Source organism: Panthera pardus, unplaced genomic scaffold, assembly GCF_024362965.1.
Source record: "Panthera pardus isolate Hobbes unplaced genomic scaffold, ASM2436296v1 HiC_scaffold_24, whole genome shotgun sequence".
Taxonomy (NCBI): domain Eukaryota; kingdom Metazoa; phylum Chordata; class Mammalia; order Carnivora; family Felidae; genus Panthera; species Panthera pardus.
The window spans coordinates 96,022,242-96,044,558 of NW_026526810.1; the positions used below are offsets into that span (position 1 = coordinate 96,022,242).

The window sequence follows — 22,317 nt, forward strand, 5'->3', positions numbered from 1 at the left end:
GGGGCAGAGAGAGAGGCAGAAACAGAATCTGAAATAGGCTCCAGGCTCTGAGCTGTCAGCAGAGAGCCCGATGCGGGGCTCAAACCCGCAAACCACAAGATCATGACCTGAGCCGAAGTCAGATGCTTAACGGACTGAACCACCCAGGTGCCCCAGTGGTAGCTTGTTTATTCTGTGATGGCATATGATGTTGATCATCTTTTCATATGTGTGTTGGCCATCTGCACACCTTCTTTGGTGAGGTGTCTGTTTAGAACTTATGCCCATTTTTTAGGCAAACTAGATGTTTTTCTATTGTTGAGTTTTAAGTGTTTTTTTATGTATTTTGGATACAAATCCTTTACCAGATATGTATTTTGCAAATTTATCCCAGTCTATTTAACAATGTGTTTTGTGGAGAAGTTTTAACTTTAATGAAGTTTAACTTATTAATTTTTTCTTTCATAATCACACTTTTGGTGTTGTATCTAAAAAGTCATCACCCAGGGGCGCCTGAGTGGCTCAGTCCGTTGAGCGTCCGACTTCAGCTCAGGTCATGATCTCGCAATTCGTGGGTTCGAGCCCCACATCGGGTTCTGTGCTGATGGTTCAGAGCCTGAAGCCTCTCTCTCTGCCCCTCCCCCACTCACTCTCTGTCTCTCTGTCTCCAAAATAAATAAACATTAAAAAATTTTTTTTAAAAAGTCATCACCCAACCCAAGGTCACCTAGATTGTCTCCTATGTTATCTTCTAAAAGTTCCATAGTTTTGCATTTTACACTTAGGACAGTGATCTATTTTCAGTTAATTTTTGTGAATGACATAAAGCTGTGTCTAGATCCATTCTTTCTTTTTTTGCACGTGGATATCTATTTGTTCCAGCACCATTTATTGAAAAGACTGTCCTGTGTTTTGCTTCTGCTCCTTTGTCAAAGATCAGTTGACTATATTTGTATGAGTCTATTTCTGTGGGTCCATTCTGTTCCATTGATTTATTTGCCTAGCCTCATGCCAATACCACCCCATCTCAATCTACTATAGCTTTATGGTAAATGTGGAAGTCAGGTAGTATTAGTCCTCCAACTTCATTCTTCAATACTGTGTTGGCTCTTCTGGGTCTTTTGCCTTTCATATAAACTTTATAATAAATCTGTTAGTATTCACAAAATCACTTGCTGGGATTTTGATTGGGATTGCATTAAGTCTATAGATGAAGTTGGGAAGAACTGACAACTTAACAATATTGAGTCTTCCTATCCATGAGCATGGGATAGCTCTCTATTGAAAAATCAAATTGTATTTGATTTCTTGTACCAGAGTGGTTTTAGTTTCTTTCTTATAGATCTTGTGTATATTTGTTAAATGTCTACCTAAATAGTTCAATTTTGTGTGCTAGTGCAAAGAGTGTTAACATTATATTGTACATGATAGAAAGTGAAAGAATTTGCTAAGGAGGAGAGTGATATCATACATTTATGTTTAAGAAGATTGTTCCAAGAGTATGGAAGACAGATTCGATTTGAGTAAAATGAAGGTAGGAAAACCAGTTAGGAGGATTTTTTTTTTTTTTTTAATGTGTATGAGTGGAATAAAGACCTAAACTGAGGAAGTGGCAGAAGATATGGGGAATGGTTAGTCCAACTCAAGAAATAAGGTAAATAGTAAGGATCTTCTTTTCTGAAGGAAGCCAAGCAGACAGACCTTCCAACAGCCTTGTTTACTATTCACCTACACTAATCTTGATATGCCAGGGAAGTAACATTGAAAGACCAAAATGGCAATGTTAACTACCTGCCTCAGCATCCATTTATCCCCTGCCTCTTTTCCTGCCCCAAACAATCCCAATTTTGTTCAAGTATCCTGCTTTCCCACCTGACCAAGTACTACAAGGAAAGCCAACCCTAGCCCAAACTCCAGGGGTGGCCTGATTGGTCTAAGGGTGACCTCACCTGCCTCACCAGGACTGGGTCAGAAATGGGCACATGGGCCAACTCTGGCCAATGAGACAAAAGAGAGAGTCTGCTGAATGGGGTGGGTACGGGGGCTGGAAAAAATGTCCTCCATCCTAAGCAAAAGTCCCGAGAAGAAATAGTCTCCTGACTTGTTCTGAAGGTTGTCCTATCTCTGTGGCTCCCAGAACTTGAATAGCCATATTGCTATCAGCCCAAAGATGGAGCCAACAGTGAAGACAGTGTAGCATAGAGAGAGCATCGCTGAGCTGCCAAATCAAGGAAACCACCTCTCTTCATTGTTTAAGGCAGTTTGAGGTGGGATTTCTGACAGTTACATCTGAAAGCATCCCAGCTGTTACAACTGCCCTTATTCAGCAACTAAGCTAAAGGAAGCTTGCCTGCTATCCATCCGCCCCTCTGAGGATACTGAGTTTTTTGTTAGTTATACCTAACTGAAAGGTTAGGTCATACCCTGGGAGTAAGACCTTGCCTGCTTGTTTATTGCTCTGTCCCCCACATTGGAACGTGACATTTAGTAGGTTTTTAAGAAATATCAAGTGAATCAGTAAGTGCATGAAATACTCAGGAGCCAAAATTTGAATGACATTTGTCTAGCTACTCCCCATTTCCACTCTGTTTCCTCCCACCGAGATTTATCATTATTGAGTCGTGATTGAGTCGTAAGGCCTCTGACAAGTGCCAAAGATTATAGCAAGAAATAGCTGTATCAGAATTGCCTGTGCATTTACTGTATGAAAAGATTATCAAACACACGCTATGATGCTTTTAGAGTTCCTATACAAAGTCTCCTAAAATAGACTTAATGCCAGAAAAAAAAGGCATACCTCCTTCGTTCCAGTAGGTTGTATGGATTATCTAATTGGGTATCCTTTTTTTGCCCTGGCTGCCAGGAAGCTCAGTACCTAATCTGAAGCTAAATCACAGTAACTCTATTACAGTTGACAGTCAATGCTTGCTTCTTTCTCCTTTCTATGGAAAAAAAGCTTTGCTTTTCTAATTTTAGTTGAATGAACTTATTGTGTTTGCCTTTATTGTAAGTTGCTTCAAATCCTTTTCAAAGAGAGGTGTGTATAAAAAAAAAAAATTAACAGCTCAATTCTAAAAAGCCATGCAGAGCCCGAGTTGGCACCACTTGCTCTTTGTAATAGCCTGGGAGGGCCCCCAAAGTAGCCTAGTGCTTTATCTTTACAAACACATGTCAGCCAGAGCAGCGGTGCTCACCAGAGATCTCGGGAGACAAGGGCAAAAATCACCCGTCATTTTCTACTGAATGGGTGTCTGGAGGACCATTCAGGCTCCTAGCGGCTGGATTTGGTGGGGCGGATTAACGTGGAGAGCCCTTGGAAAATCAGCATCCACCCTGCCTGCACTAGCTATTGTTCCAGAGGTGAGTTGTTCTGTCTAGTTTGGAAGATAGAATCTCTCTCCTGCCTGGTCCCCAGCCCTGCTGGCTTTGTTCGCTCAGGGTCCTGTGCCCTTTCGCCTACCTCTGGGCCACAGGCCTCTCCAGCCAGCCCTCCGTGCCAACTGGCAGAGGGTGCTCTTGTATAGCAGATCTGACTCCCTCCCCACGAATGAGCTCCTGGTGCCTTCCTGTTCCAGCCAGACTGCCTCCACCAGCTGGGGGCCCTGAAACGCTCACTTGGGGCAAACTGGCCTAGATCGTGCCCCAAAACCACTGCCCAGCCGGCCTCAGGCCCCCTCAAGCTTGTGTGCCTCTCTCTGCACCCCAGATTCCCCGCAGGTAGAACAGAATGAGGCTGTTTATGGGGGACAGAGTTTGGTTTGCTGATATCATATGTGAGTGTTGGCGGGGGTGGCGGAGGGGTGGAGGGGTGGGGGGAAAGAGAGAGGAAGCGCGCATGCGCAAAGGCACACTGCCCTCTCCGAGCTCTGCAATAATAGATTTCATGATTTAATTGGAAATTTAGTAAATCTGCTAAAACATTTAGTGGTTTAAATTTTTCCTGTTCTGCAAAGAAACAAAGGCTTCTGGTTTACCCTGTGTCTTTCAACAACTTTAATTTCATTTGTAAATTGCGGATGGAAGTAGCATTTCCACTCGATTGCATACTGGGCATTAAGAAGACAAAAACCTTCATTGTTTGCAGCCCTTGGGGTTTTTTTTCAGACATTAAGCTGTAGGTGGCATTCTTTATACTTGACATCAGAGCACTTTTGTCAGGCGTTTAGTTGACAGGATTTACTGCCAGCCCATCCTAGGTGTGGGAAGCAGAGAAAACAAGAAAATACTTCGTTCAGGTGGGCAGAGAGAGGAGTGCACAGGCCCATCAACCCGATCCGGGAACCGCTGCTTTTCAAACTGTGTAATTAAAGATCTTTAGAGTTCTTCGAAGGGAATTAATTAGTAGAGAAAGGCGGTTTTGTTTACAGTCTTCATCATCAACATAATCAAAAGCCAGCCTAGATACTGGTGGCAAATTGGACTGGATTCTTCAAAGCCAAGGGTGCTTCGTGCAGAGCTTGTTTTCAGAGGTCTGTTCCATCCGTGCATGCGTTAACTTGCCCTTGGGCGGAGGGGAAAAGAGAGGGGGAGCAGCGCACTGGGGAGGGGAAGGGGAGAGGTACTCTGTATAGTCAAAACATCGGTGGCCCGAGTGGAGTTCCCATCACCAATACCCACCTGTGTGCGGTGTGTTGGCAGGTTGGGATTAGTCTTTAGGCTCACCTGTCCAGATGGTTTGTCCACGGGTGACTGTGTTTTCAGGCCCAGACCAGTGCACCTGGGAAGCCCTAAAGAAACCATCTGGTAATGGTAAAGAAACCAGTATACTGGCCTGGTGATATCAGAATACCTGGAATACTTCATAATAAATGCAGATGGCTGGGTTCCACTCAGACCTACTGACCCAGAGCCTCCTGGGGTGGGACTCAGGAATCTATGTTATTAAGTCACTACCCAGGTGCTTCTGTTATGCAGCCAGGTTTGATGTGCAGAAGGACTGGTCTAAGCCATTAGGTGGTCTTTTAGTGAAAGGGCATGAGCATGAAGAGGGGAGAAGGGCAGGGGGACCCAGGAAGATTACCCTGGGCCAGAAAAGGCCCATCACAGGGTGTTAGACCCATGGCCTCTGTATATAGACTGAAGCTTGTGGGAAGCAGGGTCACTCTTGGCAAAGTGCAAACAAACCCTCACCTTGAACGATCATCCTGTAAACTCAGCTTGAGCAATGGAGGCCATTTTCCAAGCCAAGAGAGACTGTAGGGCAGCTACAGCCCTATCGTTCCCCTTCCCTCCCAAATCTCAGTTCATGGTGCCATGGAGTGTTTGCAAGGAACAGCAGACTGAAGGGAGGGGCGGAGTTGGTCAAACGATTATCCAACTTGTGAGAAGTGGGTCTCAGTCGGAACTGGGTTTTATAGGCCCAGTTTTACCAGATGACCTTGGTGGTAATATTCCAGACTCTATCTTGCCCAAGCATGAGAAGAGTTCAGAGACGTCTCCCTCAGCTGTCCCAGACTGTGTCTTTACTCTGCAATCCATACGTACCATTTAACCCTCAGAGGACATCTAGGCCTCGCCTTTTACTTTAGTTTCATTTTCAATGGGAAGTTTATATTGTAGGGGTGCCTGGCTGGCTCATTTGGAAGAGCATGTGACTCTTGATCTCCGGGTCGTTGAGTTCAAGCCTCATTTTCTTAAAAAAAAGTTTATGTTGTAAAAGTATGTGTATATGTGTGTGTGTGTGTGTGTATATATATATTTTTTTTAATTTTTTTTTATTTTTTTTTTTTAAATGAGTAGTGGTGTTCAGAGTGAGGAGTGAAAGCTCTCTATGTAATCTTACCCTTCAGAGATAATCCCTTGTTTTCAAGATGTGGACACTACTGTTGGGAGAGGTGAAACCAATGATTCTGTGGCAGAGCAAGGACAGGGGTCCGTGATCCCTCTGTCCAGTGCTCTTTCCACCTACTCCTCTTCGAAGGATGCCTCTACCAGCACCCCAGGTCCTCAGAAACTTTTTGATGCCATCGATAAGGAGGTGACTGACTCATTCCTCACGCATCAGTAAAGGTGATCGCACACTTTTCTGGAAGCCTGAAGCCATGCCTCCAAACTCGATTCTTCCGGATTGTAGGAAACACACCCCGTGGCTGATTCATCCTCCACTCCTCTGGCTTTGCATCCATCAGTCTTTCTTCACAAGGCTTCACTTTTCAGAACCAGGTTCCCAGAGGTTATAGATTCGCAACAAAGAAAGCAGAACTGAGCATTCTCGGTAAGGTTGGGTCGGCTGGGGTCTTGTAAGCAGATCAGCCGTGGCCATCTTGGAAAATGCCCCAGGGAGAGAGCAAACAGGAGAAGCAGGCAGTGCTAGGGTCCCCTCGCAGAGCCCACAATGCTGTGCTCTAAGAGTTCCCCTAAAGGCCTTTTCACTTTGTCCCGGTATTCCTGGGGATGGAAGCCTGCCTGTGGTTGTCATATCCTTCTCCCACCACCATCTGGCGATGGGGTAGGGAGGGGGTGGGGTGTAGAATTACATATCCTCAGCTCCCCCGTAACAGGGGCGGGAGGGGAGGGGTGGGCATCCAGAAGCAGTGTGGTTATCTTGAGCGGCTTTCAACAACAGTAGCAAAGTGAAGTTTATGCCTCAGGATGTGTTTGTTTTCTTCAGTAGGGCCCCACGGACAGTCATGCTCGGCCCAGTTGTCCATATGTGCAGAGGTATCACAGGACAATAACAACTTTCATGACATAACCTGTCAGTTACGAAGCATCAAGCAGGTGCCGGCCACCAGGCTAGGTGCTTTACACAAATCATCTCATCTGATCTACTCTAGCAGAGGGCTCTGTTACCGTCTCCATTTAGAGATGAAGCAGTCGAGAGTCAGAGAGACTAGCTGCCCAGAGAGTCAGGTTTCCAACCCAAGTTGATTTCGTTGCAAAGGCTGACAATGTACAAAATGAAAATGCAGGCCCGATGTCAAATCTTAGCCCATGCCTTCCACAGCCTGAGACAAAGCTGAGGGAAGAAGACAAGGTCAACTCAAGTGAGGACTGGCTTCCCCACCCCCCCCCCCCTTATGCCAACAAGTGGCCGCTGAGCAAGGCTGCCCTCTTGTTGTCGTGGGTGGAACTTTGGGGGACACCGTGTTACCTGAACACAGGATAACTACACGTTCCCCTGGAGCCAGGAATCTGTTATCCTACCTGGCTGATTTATTTATTTTATGTTTAATCCCTTTTTCCCCTAGAAAAATGATCTCCTCCTCTTTCAAAACCCTTTGCCAATAGTTCTGTTGACTGCAGTGACGTGTAAGTGACCACAGCAATTGATAAAGAATGAGGGCTTCCGTCAGATGTCAGAGTGCAGAGGGAAGCCGAGGTGGCACTAATCAGGAGGGATGCCCAAGGTGGCCGAGAGCCCAGAGTGTGCTTTCTTTTCCTTTCACCATTTTAAAATTCATGCCAGTGAAGCCAGGTTCATGGTGCACCCCTCTGAGAAACCCCTTGCTTCTTAAGCTTAGTCTGCATTTGCCATGCCATTGTTGGAAGAGACCTTAATTTTCATTCTTTTCTCTTCTCTGGGCCCCTCCTTCTCTCCCTCCTCCCCAAATGTTTTAGCATCTGTTAATCCCAGTTGGAAACCTTAGCAGATAAAAGTCGTGTTCTGTGTAGATTGCTTCCAGAACAAATAGGGGGTGGTAGATAATTTAGCATTCAGTTTCAGGAGAGCTTAGGGTGGGGGCTGTAGAGGCCAGCACCTCTTCCTTCTAAGACATCCAGTAAAAGCAAAAGCAAAGTAATTCCCAAGCTCAGATGGAATGTATGTAGATCAGGTTCATTTCCAGAACGGCCGCTGCCTGCATTTAGGTGATATTAGAAGCCACCATGGCAGCAAAGTAGTTTTATGCATAGCGGCTTAGCGAACACTCTGAGAACTAGTTTAGTGAAGCTATCAGGTTGAAAAATACCAAGTCACAAAGTTTTAATGAAACTAAGTGTGGATCAACGTATCATAAAGAGCATCCAGGACGACTTAAAAGATCCATGGGTGGAAATTAGAATGGATCTTCGGGATTTGTTTGGCAAAGCCCGTCTATTTTGACCTTTTTTCCGTTTCATATTAAGGCTACTGAAAGTGTGTTTTGTTCGGCTCGGGCTGAAGGAGGACAGCAGCTACTGGGGCTGTTACACCAAGGCTGTCACTGAAGTTTAGCAGCAGTAATTGACTGATAAGGGCTGGGCATCAAATAGCAGAGAGAAAGGCCATCGCAGATTTTCTTGCTTTATTTCTCTCTGCACTTCATTTACATCTTAAGCCATATTGGTGATCCAGATTTGAATAAAGCCACAGCTTAAGCCGCGATTAGATCTCAATAGCTTGGATTTTCTATGAAATTGCTGCATTTTTACTAGATGTATTTAGAAATACTGGTGAAAACTGACACCTTGGGTAACTTTATCATTTAAAATGGTGCTTTGGGTGGATAAAAAAAAAAAAAAAAAAAAAAAAACCACTAAAATGGGGGTATTAGTCGCCAGGCCTTTGACTCAAGCAGTGTCAGGGGTTAGAATTATACAAAAGCCAGCTGAGCACGATGTGGGCAAGAAAGAATGCAGATAACTCAACCCACCACCTTCCCCTAAGCCCACTCTCCCCAAAAATGTTAATCGAAGCAGTGATCCCATAACCTGAAGAAAAATAAGGAAGGCAAAAAGAATGTATAATGCAACAAGGAGCTTTTTTAATGCTGAGATTTTTTTTTTTTAATCATGAAGCAATATTTTTAACTCTAAGGTTAACCTGCTAATCCTTAAGCTGGTGATATGACAGTGTCAAATGTGATGGGATTTTGTGATTCTCATTATTGTTATGTATTGTTCTTTCCGTGGCATTCCATATTAATATTTATAAATGCCCTTTTTATAGAACCAGGAGGCCCAAAACCCATTATTAAATTTTTAAAATGGACAAACCTCGCATCCAATATAGTTGATTACAATTTAGAACAAAAAGGATTTCGGTAGTAATCCACTTCTGGTTTCTCGTTGTTGTTGATTTTGTGTGGACAGCAGAGTTCCTGATGTTATTTGAACTAACAACGACAGCAACAAAAACCCTACCGTTTGCCCAAAGTAGCATCCAAATGACAGAGAATAACAGAATATTGATTCTGCTTCACAAGAAGGAGGTGAAAGGCACCAAAAGCAGATAAGAGGGCACAGTGGAGAAAAGGTGTGCGTTTAAAACGCTTAAGTCACCCACCCCGAGCAAGGGCAAAATGAAAGAATTGATTTAAATTTGAAAATAGAGGGAGGTGGTTCATTCAGTTGTTTTCAAGTGCCTCATTTTACTTGACAAGTGGCCTCTGAAGGGTTCAGTAGGCATCCTTGTGTGTGAAAGAGGAAGTCTTTGTAATAAAGAGAGGCAAATCAATCATCCCAGAGCCTAACCCTAGAGGAGAGTCAAAATCGACAGCCCATCTACCCAGTGCACTCTCCTTTCAGCACCATGGGATGCAAGTAAACATCCCTTAGAGTCAAAAAGGAAGGAAAAGTCTCTCAGCTCAGGGACCTTACTATGTCTCAGCTCTGAGTAGCCAAGAATAGTCTTCAGCCCCAGAGAGGAATATTCCTCATGGAAGGAAGATGTTTTATGGCCAACTCGCCCTACCACTCCCTCTGCCTCCAAAAGAGCCTAAATAACTTGGCACAATTAGCAGGAGTGTGTATGCCAATTGGCTGGCAAAGGGAGTGGCTGGGTGGCCTAGTTTTGTAGAAGAATAACCAGGGAGGAGAAAGGGTAACATCTCTAACCTGGAGCAGTTATGACAAACCATAAGAAACGTCTCGACTCTATCCCTTTGGAGAGAATGTGTTTTCATGGTCATATTTTTATTCTTGTTTATAAAAATCAGTTTTTCCCAACTCAGTATCCAAAACCTGGGCTTCAGATTCAGACCCAAGTGTGAGTTCTAGCTCTTCCCCTTCAAACTGTGTGATCTTGGGCAAGTTACTTTATCGAATTTCCTTGATAGGAAACTAACCCTACTTCATGCTGTCGTTGGGAAAGCCAAATGTGATGAGTGCAAGTCGTACGGGCCTGGCCCAAAGCAAGCGTTTGAGAAACAGTAGCTCTAATTAATAAACATATCTACAGTGTAGGAGATTTGAAACTCTGGTTGCTTATTTGTGGATAATTTTCTCTCTTTTAGCATCTCCTGGTTTGGGAATTACAGCCATGTGTATGGATCATTGAAACTATAGGTTTCCACGTGCAAAAAACAAACCAGGTGGGGTATGTGGGGGCCCAGGTTGCTGGAGAAATTCCAGGCTATGTTTAGCCTTCTGAGATAAAACACGAGGGCATTTATTTTTAAACACATCTAAGGTGTTTTCCAACACCAGCAAGGAAAGAGGAATCAAAACTGATGCCTAGTGGTTCTGACAGTTATTCCATTATAGTGCAGTTATGGCCACAGAGGTGATGTGTTGGCTCCCAGCTGAGGAGTATTGTATGTTCGAAGCAGCAATGGAGTAACTCAATTCCAATGAAACCCAAGTTTGGTGAAGCAATGAGAAGGCTATTCATCGCGACCAACCTTTAGAGAAACTGGCCTCGCCTTCTGGGGAAACATGTCTTACGTTTCAAGCATGTGTAATGGCCTGGTTTTGCAACATGGTGTTAGTTCAGAAAGTATGCTAAGGATTCGGGCTTCTCAGCCCTCTCTAAAACTTGTCAGCCTACCTCTTCTTGAAACCCCCAGTGCCCTCCTCTCTTTAGGTGTCTTCATCTGAACTCTTCTTAGAGGGAGTGCTGAGTGATTGGAGAGATGTGCTTGGGGCACCTTCTCCTGCTTTCCACGGGGGACCCCAGGCTTCTGGCTATGCTTTTCTCGGGCAGCTGGGACCTGAGCAGCCTCATGGGTCTCCCCTCCCTACCACCACTCACTGCTCCCAAACTGTTCTCCTTCCACTGACTTATCAAGCTTTACCTGTCCCCTGTTCCATTTTTTTGGCGGACCCTGAACGAGCAACCTGGTACCCTAGTAGAAAGCTCCAGGAAAGCTTCCTTAGAATTGAATATATGCATTCAGCCATTGGCACTGGCCTAACGTAAGTAATAGTGACTTCTTCCCCACAGATAACATTTCCTTTATGCCAGACAGATTTGGTGCCCTTTCCCATGTGGACTCAGGCCACCTTTTAGTTCCAGCTGTTATTGTGGCAACACCTGTACCCGGATGTAGCCTGGCAGCCCCTTTCCTCCTGCCTCAGGGCTTCCCCCACCCCACCGCCAGTGGGAGCCAGCCCAGCCATGCCCACACACATGCATGTCCGCGTGGGCACGCACACACATACACGCACAGACCTGGAGGTGTGCTGGAGTCAACACTCCAACTTTGACCAATGGAGACAAGAGCCCATGGGTAAAACTCCCCTCTCCCGTGTCTTTCACTCTCCCTCTCCCCTCTCCCGTGTTCCTCAGAAGCTCCGCCTGAGGGACTGACCCATGTGACCACAGTGGTAGCCAGTTCCCAAATGCACCCCTGGATTGCCTTTCCCTTCCTCCTTGTTTTGTTTCCTGGTCCCCCCACTCTAGATCCTGGGGTTTACTTCTCAAAATAAACTACCTGCACATAGGCCCTCATCTCAGGCCTTCTGTTTGGAGAGAACCCAAGGCAAAACATCCTTTCTAACAGAGGACTTCTTAAGACCCTCTCAATCTAAGACAATACATGTCCACAGGTAGAATCTCTGGGCTGTGGGGTATTTGTTGAGAGACAGTGCTCCTCCTCTCCCCTCCCATAGTTATCTAGGCATAATCGCTTATGGCTTTTGTCATGTTCAATTGTCATGGCCTGCTTATGTTTGTCTCCCAACACACCGAATTCAGGGATGGCATCTCCTCTGTCTCCATGTGCCCAGCACCAAATCTGGCATGAAGTTGGTGCTTAATAAACATATTCTTCCTTTCTTTCTTTTTCTTTCTTTCTTTCTTTCTTTCTTTCTTTCTTTCTTTCTTTCTTCTTTCTTTCCTTCTTTCTTCTTTTTTAGATTTATTTATTTATTTATTTTGAAAGAGAGAGCAAGCGGGATAGGAGCAGAGAGAGAGAGATGGGAGAGAAAGAATCCCAAGCAGGCTCCACACCACACAGCCCAATGTGGGGCTCGAACTCACAAACCAGGAGATCATGACCTGACCAAAATCAAGAGTTGGATGCTTAACCAACTGAGCCACTCAGGCTCCCTTAATAAACATTCTTGATAGATGGAAGAATAAATGAATGAGTGAATGCAAGAGAACCATGGTTGTTCCCTAACACTTATCATAGTTAATTATTCACTCTACCTAAACCACATCTACATCCCCCTAAATACAAACGCGATATAATATAAAATGATCTAACAGAATTAAGGGACATTTCAGGGGGAAAAATGCTCATGCGCACACACACAAGGAATGCTTTTGTCATTCCTGTGACTCTCCCCCTGTCATCATTCTGGAGCCTCTTGTTTTGTAGCCACTGAGAACTGACCCCAACTTGATCCCTTTTTTCTGCCTTCCTGGGTGATCTTTTAGATAGAATTTGGATCTGCATAGACTTCCCTTCAGAGATTCCTCCAGGGGATAAGGCAGTCATAGCAAAAACTTTAGGTCTTCTATGAGTTTTTAGGATCACTCAGAGCTGGGGTGACAAGGCACATAATCCCCATATTTTACCTGGATCCCTATAATAAAAGACCAAGCCATCTTGGCACCAAGAAGAGAAACTCATCTTGCAAGGCATCTCAGGGTGCCAGCAAGCTCTGTTCAAATTCCGTTACCCTCTCTCTGCACTTCCTGTGCAACTGTGATGATTTTTCTCTGCGACCTGTATATTCCACTTGCGGTGATGCTGAACCCGGCAGGAGGGGAGGCAGGACCTCTGTGGGAGAATGTAGTGAGAGTGATCACACACCCCTCTGTAGCCAGGAAGGCTCAGCACCTTTGTTCCTGCAGCTGGAAGGCAGATTCTCTCAGTAGCTTAAGTGGAGTCTTAAAGCCTTACTTACTATAAAACATTTGAAATAATCGCAAGTTTGTACATGATCTTATTTTAAATTTAGTTTCCCTTTTAAATGAGAAATTAAGCTCTCAGCAATGTCTGCAACAAAAGTAGTAGTTGTAGCAGACTTAAGTAAGTTTAATATTGTCTTGCGATCAGCCATGACTTATCAGTTAGGATGCTTTTGGTTGCAAGTAACAGAAACTCCAGATCAAACCAACTTGAACAATAAGAAATTTATTCTCTCACATAACAGAAAGAAAAGAGGTACATTTCCCGGGCTGGTTGAGTCAGCAGCTCAAAGATGTCATCAAGGACCCAAGTTTTCTTTGCTCCACCATGTTAAGTGTTGGCTTCACCTTTGGGAGTGAGAAAGTTGTAGCAGTCAGTCCCAAGCTTCACACCCAGACCCCATAATCCAGAGGAAAAAGAGAGACTACCTCGTCTAGTGGTTCCTTTTAGGAGAAAAGAAACATTTCCCAACGCTCCCCCACCCCATCTGATTTTATCTTGTAGCTCATATCTAGAAGAGGGTCTTAGCTTGAGCTAAATTATGCTCCAGTAAGAAATAATCCCCAGGATATGAGGACGAGCTGGCTGTGACATCTGTCACCCCATTGATGGCCAAGGTTGATTTGGCTGATCTGGCTGCCTAGGTGGGTGTTGCCTTCCTCCCTTATGGCTCCATGTGTGTCCCTCCCAAAGCTGCCCGCTCACCTGTGTGAGAGGACAACCTTCCCCAGTAGAGGAGGATATTTCTTCAGTCAATGGTGTTCGGATAACTCCTCCGCTAGAACCTCCAAACAAGCTCTAGAGGTCCAGTTGTAGAAGGTGGGGTCAGTCAAGCTTCTGAGATTCCAGATACCTCCAAATGAGGTGCTGCATGTGGCAGCCTGCCTTTCTCAAAAAGAAAGAGAGGAAGGAAAGAAGAAAGGAAGGAAGGAAGGAAGGAAGGAAGGAAGGAAGGAAGGAAGGAAGGGAATAAGGAAGAAAAGGAGGCTGAGAGGGAAGGAGGACCCCCAAATCTCTCTGGTTTCACACAGCAAACGTTTACTTTTTGCTTCATGCAAAGTCTGCCGTGAGTCCAGAGACTTTCCAGGATGGTGATCTCCTTGGGTTGGCTCAGAAATCTTGTGGTACCTGCATGTCCAAACATTCTTTCACAGTTGCTGTGTCAGAGGAAGAGAGTGGTGGAAGGCCTTGTGCAACAATCTAATGTTGAACCCTGGAATGATACTTGTCACGTTGGTTCATGGCCCGTTAGTTATATGGCCCCATCCATTTGCAAGTGGATGGAGAAGCGTGATCTTCCTATGCCTTAGGGATGGACTGTAGAACCAAATAGGGAGGGTGCTGGAAAGTCTCTGTCACTGTGCTCAGTACTGATGAATAGCTTGCAAGGGGGTGGGAGAGTGATGAGCAGTGTTGCAAGATTAGGCTGATCTAAAACAGGATGGATGTTGGGGACTGAACCATAAATCTACCCCAGGTGGTTTGAATATTAAGAAGACAACAAATATAAACCTTTGAGACTCTTGGCAAATGACACAGAAATCAGAGAGCAGGTCGTTCTGGGTTGACCATGTGTTGATTACTCAATTTTTTTATTTGATTATAAGAGAAAAGAATGACAATTCCAGTAACCTGTGTTAGAATCTCACCTGAACACATCACCACCCTCTACCTGAAAAGTCCCATCTGCTTAAACAGTTCAAATTGGGAGATACAGATTTTTTTACATCAGGGTTGATTTGGACTTCACAACTGAATATTTGAGAGCCCATAAAATATGCTTTTCAACGCTGCTGAGCGATCTCTATTAATTAAAACTCAGTTACATGGCTAGTGATCACACCCAGTCCTGGATATAAGAAACAAGTGGGTGGGCAACTTTTGGAAGCTCTTTTTTCCTATAAAACCAAACCTAGGACACTGTAAAGGGTTTTTCGTGTCCCCTCAATTTCTCAAAATGGGACTCGCCTACTCTAAAAGGTAGTGTCAGCCTCATTTTTGAAAACTTCTTTTAACCCTCTTGCCCATCCAGTGACCAGCTGCATTAAAATTGTTTAGAGAGGGGCAGCCCTCAGTCATCGGTTGAGCATCAGGCTTCATCTCAGGTCATGATCTTGCAGTTCGTGAGTTCAAGTCCTACATCAGGCTCAGTGCAGAGCCTGCTTGGAATTCTCTCTCTCTGCCCCTTCCCCACTTGCTCTCTCTCAAAATAAATAAATAAACTTTAGAGTAAATAAATAAATTCCTTAGAGAATTTTAAAACCTTGCACAAACAGGGGAAAAAAAGGTAAATAAATGGATAAATATAAATATGTAAATAAATATATACATAGAAGCAGCTCAAGTTTGGAGATTCTGCTTGAATAGCTGTAGTATGTGGTGCTAGAATCTGGATTTTTCTAAAGTATCCCAAGTAATCACGACACAGCACCAGGTTTCACATCACTGCAATCTATCAATAGGTAAAGGGCCCCCCATTGACATTGTTTTTTTCTTCACCTGATCGTTACTTTATGGAACAAATAACAGTTCTCCTTAGCTTGTTAGGGAAAACAAAGTGACGTTTATTGAGCCTAATAGAATGATAAATCCAGTCTGCAGGCACTTTATTTTGTCTACAATTAGTTATTTTGTTTGTTGGTGCTTTTCTGATAAGCTGGATGAGGATATCTCCAAAGGAAGCACGGACACTTTTTTCTGATTTGACTCCTTATAGGGTAACTTTTAACGTAACTGAGCCTGTTTTTAATAGAGTTGTCTCTCTTCATATGCAGAAGTGTTTGCTAGTGTTCATTGCTTGCCACTTACCGTGGCAAATATCGGATGATAGAAAACTTGCCTCCACTCTCTGCACCTCAGTTTATTCATCTGTGAAGTGGACGTAACAGTAGCATCTATTGCAAGAGGTTGTTAAAAAGCAAACAAGACAGAACAGAGAACCGAGAAACAGACTCACGCAGATACGCCCAATGGAATTTTGACAAGGTTGCGAAAGAAACTGAACAGAGGAAAATGGCTTTTTCAAGTTTCCGGTGCTGAAGCAATTGGACATCCTTTGGGTGTGGGGCCCCGGGCGGTGGGGGAAGACCTCCCTTCGTCTTGCATCATATACAAAAATACACTCGAAACAGATTTTGGCCTTAAATGGAAAATGGAAAGCTATAAAACTTTTAGAAACAAACATAAGGAAAAAAAGCTTGAGGATCTAGGGCTAGCAAGGAGTTCTTACAGCTGACGCCAAAAGCATGACCCATAGAAGGAAAAATAGATAAACTGGACTTTCTCAACGTTGAAAAGTTTGCTCTGCAAAAGCAAAACAAAAAAAACCCGTTAACACAATGAAAAGCAAAGCTACAGACTGGGAAAAAATATCTCGAGTTGTGTACTAATAAAGACTAGTAATCTACAATATATAAAACTCAAAAACTCAAAACTCAAGAGTAAAAAAAAAAATCCAATGGAAAATGAGCAAAAGCTGTGAAGAGACATTTCATCCAAAAGTAGGTAGAAACTGTAAGAAGCACATGAAAATACGGTCAACATCATTAGGGAAATGTAAAATAAAACTACAATGAAACATGGGTACACACCTAGCAGAAAGACTAACATAAAAAATAGTGACAAACCAAATGTGGGTGAGGACGTGGAAAAACGAGATCGCTCGTGCATTCGTCGTGGGAATGTAAAACAGTCTGGCAATTGCTTAAGAAATTAAACGTGCAACAATCATACAACCCAATAATTACCCCTGGGCATTTATCCCAGAGAGATGAAGACTTACATTCACACACAAACCTGTACAGGAATGTTTACAGAAGCTTTATTTTTAACAGCCAAAAGGAAACAACCCAGATATCCTTTACCAGGTGAGTGGGTAAAAAAATGGCACATCCATACCACGGGATGGTCCTCAGCACTAAAGGAGCATGAACTACTGACACATGAAACAATCTGGATGAATCTCCATAAAATTATGCTGAGTGGGGGGAAAAAAACCCACAAAAGATTCTGTGCTGCATAATTCCATTCATATTAATGACAAATGTATAGAAATGGAGAACAGACTAGCGGCTGCTAGGGGTTACGGAGGAGAGGGGGTGAGAGGGAAGTAGGTGTGCTATAGAAGGACAACACGAGGGACCCAGGGGTGATGGAAATACTGTGTATCTTGACTGTATCACTGTCAGTATCCTGGTCCTGACATTGCTCTTGTAAGATATTACTGCTGGGAGAAACTGGATAAAGGATGCCCAGGCTCTCTCTTATTTCCGACAATGACATGTGAATCTACAATCATCTCAAACTAAAAAGTTTCATTGAAATAATCAAATGAGTTAATATCCATGACAGACGCAGAGTAAGTCTTTAGTACATCTTAGCTGTTACTAATTGCACTTTCCTGCAGTCACTTGGTACAACTTCCCTTTTGTCCATCTGTCCCTTCTGAAATACCATGCAGCAATGGTACAGCGGTGACACAGTGGCAGCTGGAGTCACCCTCAACTTCTCACCCCAACTCTGATAGTCATGAATCAGCCGTGTGACATTAGGCGAGATAAAAATCTTTCTCCTGCCTTCTTTTCTTCAGAAATGAGGATACTAAATCCCCCTCTACCCCTCATCATGGGGCGCTTAGGTTTGTTTGCTTGTTTAAGAATCAAATAGATGATGTACAGGGAGGGAGGAAGCTTTGAAAACTGTGAAGTGCTACCAAAATGCTACGCATTGAACATACGCTTATTAAATAGCTCGTACTCATCTACTACCGCTATTACTAATAAATATGACCATTTACTCGCTTGAAACCCTAGTTGGAATTTGGCATGCAAATTTCCTGAGTGTTGCTCATTTGCATTGGAAAAAAGGAAAGAGGTGGGAGGCCTTTTGAAGCCTTTTGAAAATTGAGCTCAGGGGGGGATGAATTCTTATCACTGGGCCCAAGGTATAATTGATTTTCTACACAATGGCTCACAGGTGCTACATTTAACACCCTGAGTAGTAGGAGGAAGGAAATGTATCCCAAGGTGCAGCTTTAACTTAAAATATCTCCAGAGTCAGCACCTCCACTCGGGAAGGCTGAGGAGCCTGGGGGCTGGGGTACCCCACCTTTCCTCCAGTTGTCTGAATGCGCTGAGGGAGACACCTGCTCCTCACTTACTTCTCACCCCACTCAGAGAATTGGGCCTCAGGTTTCTTATTTTCAGTGGCCAGATGCCAACAGCCCCTCTTTTCAGGCCTGGCTCACAAGGTTAGCGAAGAACACAGGGCAAGCCCACCATGAAATACATATTAATATTATAACAACCCTTTCAGAATTCACTGTTGCTATGTCAACAAAGCAGCTGGGGAAATTGGGTCTTTGGGAAATTGGGAAATGAGGTCGGCTTTGGCAACATGGCAAATGTTTCCTTCTCTCAGAACAATTGGTCTGTGACACCAGCCAGCCTTTTTCTACCTACCCTTTCTCCTGCTTATTTGTGGGAAACTGAGAAGCAAAACTGGTCATTAAGATTTGGGGTTAGGGAGCTTCTGCGTCATGGAAAAAGTGACAGAAATAAAAATTATTTCCCTCTCCCCCTCATCACCTGTTTATGTCAGTTTCTCGGTCCCAACTTGGACGCCACCGGACTGAACGTGGATGCTGTACCCAGGTCTGTGACTTTAGATGAATTACTGACCTCATTGCAGTCTCAATTACCTCGTCTTATGAAACAAAGGTATATTCTTAAGACCTGCTACACAATTTGTGGGGCTCAATACAAGGTAAAAATGCACGGCCCCCTATTCAAAAATTAAGGATTTCAAGATGGCGACAGCAGAACATTAAACCAAGCACAGTGCCTTTGTAAGGACAGGCCTCGTGTGAAGGCCCAGGTCTCAGACCCATGAAGTTGGCCCTATGTATCAGTTATGACTTCAGGCTCACAAATGAGAGAAGTCAAGTCACACTCATTCCTCAGAAAGATAACAGATGGTTACCGTGGTGTCGTGGAAACCAAAGGAGAGTTGAACAAATGAGGGGTCATCCCCCAGCCTGGTGGAAAAGCAGAGCCCAGGCACCTGAGTTTTCTGTGCCATAGCTTCAGCCACCAGAGAGACTCGCTGACTTGCTCTCGTGGTCTCCTGGATTAAGTGAGGTGCCCACTGTAGACCAATCAACCCTGAATGGGGGCCCAGGTAAATTTCAGAGTAGAAATTTACCAGAGGAGAGGTCCAGCAGGTAATCCCACAGCTGCCCTTGGTGTTATGTAAGAACAAAGATAGCAGATTTCACCTCACTGCTGCCGCAGGTCTATTGGTTAGCAGCTGCCTAGACAGCGGGGTAGACAAGGTGCCTGGGGCCACACTGGACTATCTCCAAAGCAGGCCATCATGCTGTCTCCCATGAGGAGGGTCGGCCCAGGTGCATGCACGTGCCAACTGTGGACAAGATTCTGTGAGCTCAAAGTTACAGCCCTCACATTCTAGAGTATTTCCTCTCTGCTCCTGCTCATCCCCAAAATCAACTTTCAGGAAGCCTTCATGTGTAGGGATAATTTATTTCATTCAATAGATGTCGGTGAAATGTGATTAAATCTTTTAAAATTAAATGGATGTATTTGGAATACACGAGAGAAATGCTCTAGCTTAAGCAATTCTGAAGTGAATCCTTTGGTAAAGCAGACTCTTATTTAAATTGAATAGCCACTTAGCTCCTTAGCAAATCTGAATTTTTATGTAGAGTGCTTTGCTTAAGATAGAGAGACTGAGGATCTGGCTTGGAAAGACAACCACTGAGAAGGTGATGGGTCTGCAGCTTGCAGAAAAAGGTATAACAGCCCTCAGTCTATCCCACTCCCACCTAGATGTCAGTGGAGAATTTTCCTTCATCTGGACCCTTTGGGTGGCTTGTCCCCTTTAAGGATGCCTGAGTGTTTATTCTAGCATGAGTCCACTTGTAGGGTAGGGGTTTTTGTTGTTATTTTTTTGGTAGGATTGTTACGGAAACTGGTCTGGATCACCCGGCAGAAGAACCAAGCGGCACTCGGAGATCTTGGAAGGCAGGAGGTTTATTTTACACTGGCAGGCTCAGAGGAGATCATTCTCCGGAGGTCTGAGCCCAGAGCATCAACAGAGGGGACAATTTATAGTCTGTTACTTCTGCATCCCTCAAGAGTAGTAATTTGGCGCCTGAGGCAAGCAGGGTGGGAAGAACCGGAAGGGAGGTCTTTAGGCAGGGACTGAAATTCCCTTATCAGTCCCGTCTGCCATCATATAACAGATTTTTCCCTAACAGGATGAGGAGGGGACAAATCAGAGTGACAGAGCTTTAGACCAGTGCTGTCCACTGTGGTAGCCACCAGCCACCTGTAGCTGTTGAGCACTCGAGACGAGGCAGGACTGAACCAGACTGAATCAGGATGGTCTGTATGTGTATACCCACTGGAAGACACCATATGAAAAAAGAATGTAAAATATCTCAATAATTTTATTATTTAGTGATTACATGTTGAAATGATCACTTCTTCATATAACAGGGCAAATAAATTGTATTCTACTTTTTTTAAGTTTTATTTATTTATTTTGGGGAAGGAGGGACACAGAGAGACGGAAGGAGAGAGAAGCCCAAGCAGGCTCTGCCCTGGCAGCGTGGAGCCCAACTTGGGGCTCGAGCTCACCAGCCGTGAGATCATGACCTGAGCTAAAAACAAGAGTTGGACGCTTAACCAACCGAGTCACCCAGGGACCTCAATAAAATGTATGATTGATTTAACCTGTTTCTTATTACGATTTATTTGTTTATTTATTTATTTTTAAGATTTTATTTTTAAGTAATCTCTACACCCAACTCGGGGTAACCCAAGACATCAAGAGTCACATTCTCCCGACTAAGCCCACCAGGCACCTCTCTTTTTACTTTGTAATGTGGCTAGTAAGAAATGTAAAGTAATTAGGGATGCCTGGGTGGCTCAGTCGGTTGGGCATCCAACTTCCACTCAGGTCATGATCTCTCCGTTCACGAGTTCGAGCCCCGCGTCCGGCTCTGTGCTGACCGCTCAGAACCTGGAGCCTGCTTTGGATTCGGTGTCCCCCTCTCTCTCTTTGCCTCTCCCCTGTTCATGCTCCATCTCTCTCTCTCTCTCTCTCAGAAATAAAAATAAACATTAAAAAAAAAAAGAGAAACGTAAAGTAATTCAAGTGGCTTACGTTATATTTCTACCGGGCAGAGCTGCTCTGGACCCTGCTGTCCAGCGGTGGTCCTGGGCGAGGCCATGACGCCTCACTGATGAAAGGTTTTCCAAAGCCAAAGATGAGAGTAGGCCAGAATCAGGGAGCCTCGCCAGAGGACAGAGGTTAAATAGGGACAGAAGGGCGGATGTGTTCCGCTTCAGGGCTAGGCTGACAACAGTGTCCGAAAGAAATTTACAGAATCGTAAAAGTGGAAGCCACAGATTGACATCTGTGCTGTTATACCCGTACAGTTTAATCGACCCTGTCGTGAAGGATTAGAGTGAGCTGCAAATCCTCAAGACTTCTCCCGCCAGGTTGTCTGCACCCCTGGCCCTCCGGGCACCCCACCCTTTGAGTCCGGGCAGGCTCGATGACTGCTCGGCCAATGCTGGGTCCAGCCTTTAAGAGGACTGCAGTTTCTGCTTCCTTCCTCTAGAGCTTTGAGCCACCATGGAAAAAAAAAATCCCACTCCCTTTCTGGAGAGTGGGACTCCATGGAAGAGAGGGATCCAGCTGAGTCCATCCTGCCAGATGTCGACACTGAGGTACCAGGACGTGCCAAGTGATGCCGTCTTGTGTTCTTCAAACCAGGCACTAACCCGCCAAGTATCCCAGCTGATACCACTAGAACAAACAAATCACCCAGCAGAACCCTGCCCAGACTCCTGATCCAAAGACTTACAATAAAAATAAAGTTGGTCGATGTTTTAAGTCACTGAGTTGTTAGTGGTTTATGATGCGGCATTAAACAGGCCGCCCTGCAAATCCTCCACTGTTGGCTGTGTTTGCAAAAAGACACTGGCGCTCTGGTCAAATATGCATTTAGTCGCTCACCATTCCTTTGGGAACATAAGGGTCTGGAAAAGGAAGCAGTAGAGAGGGATATTAAGGCCGACTGGGCCTTAATTAGAGTCTGGAAATTCAGAGTTTTGAATTCAAGGCTCAGGCGTTAGATTTCATTCACAGGCATAGAGCGCCACTAAATGATCTGAACAGGGAGTAATGTGATCAGAGCTGCGCTTTAGAAACATTATTCAACGGCTTCGTGCAAAACGGCTTGGGGAAGGGAGAGATTAAGAGTGAGGAGGCCAATTAGATCATCCCACATCCAGCATCTCAGATGAAA

At 44.5% G+C, this 22,317-nt stretch overlaps 1 protein-coding gene and 1 long non-coding RNA gene across 3 annotated transcripts in view; both read left to right on the plus strand.

The window, feature by feature from the left end:
• The window catches only part of TMEM260 (transmembrane protein 260), a 99,459-nt gene extending 90,255 nt beyond the window's left edge, over positions 1 to 9,204 (plus strand). The window contains exons 18-19 of one of the 2 annotated variants that reach the window (XR_002080659.2): positions 5,769 to 6,193; positions 8,992 to 9,204. The gene's annotated coding sequence lies outside the window, so the exon portion shown is untranslated. The remainder of the gene's footprint in view (positions 1 to 5,768; positions 6,194 to 8,991) is intronic. The other variant, XR_008417205.1, reaches the window with a different exon arrangement.
• A 41-nt stretch (positions 9,205 to 9,245) lies between these two features.
• LOC109268428 (uncharacterized) lies at positions 9,246 to 20,733 on the plus strand. The gene is made up of 2 exons (XR_002080658.2): positions 9,246 to 10,211; positions 15,755 to 20,733. It is a non-coding gene; the product is annotated as an uncharacterized LOC109268428 (long non-coding RNA).
• Positions 20,734 to 22,317: the final 1,584 nt, after the last annotated feature.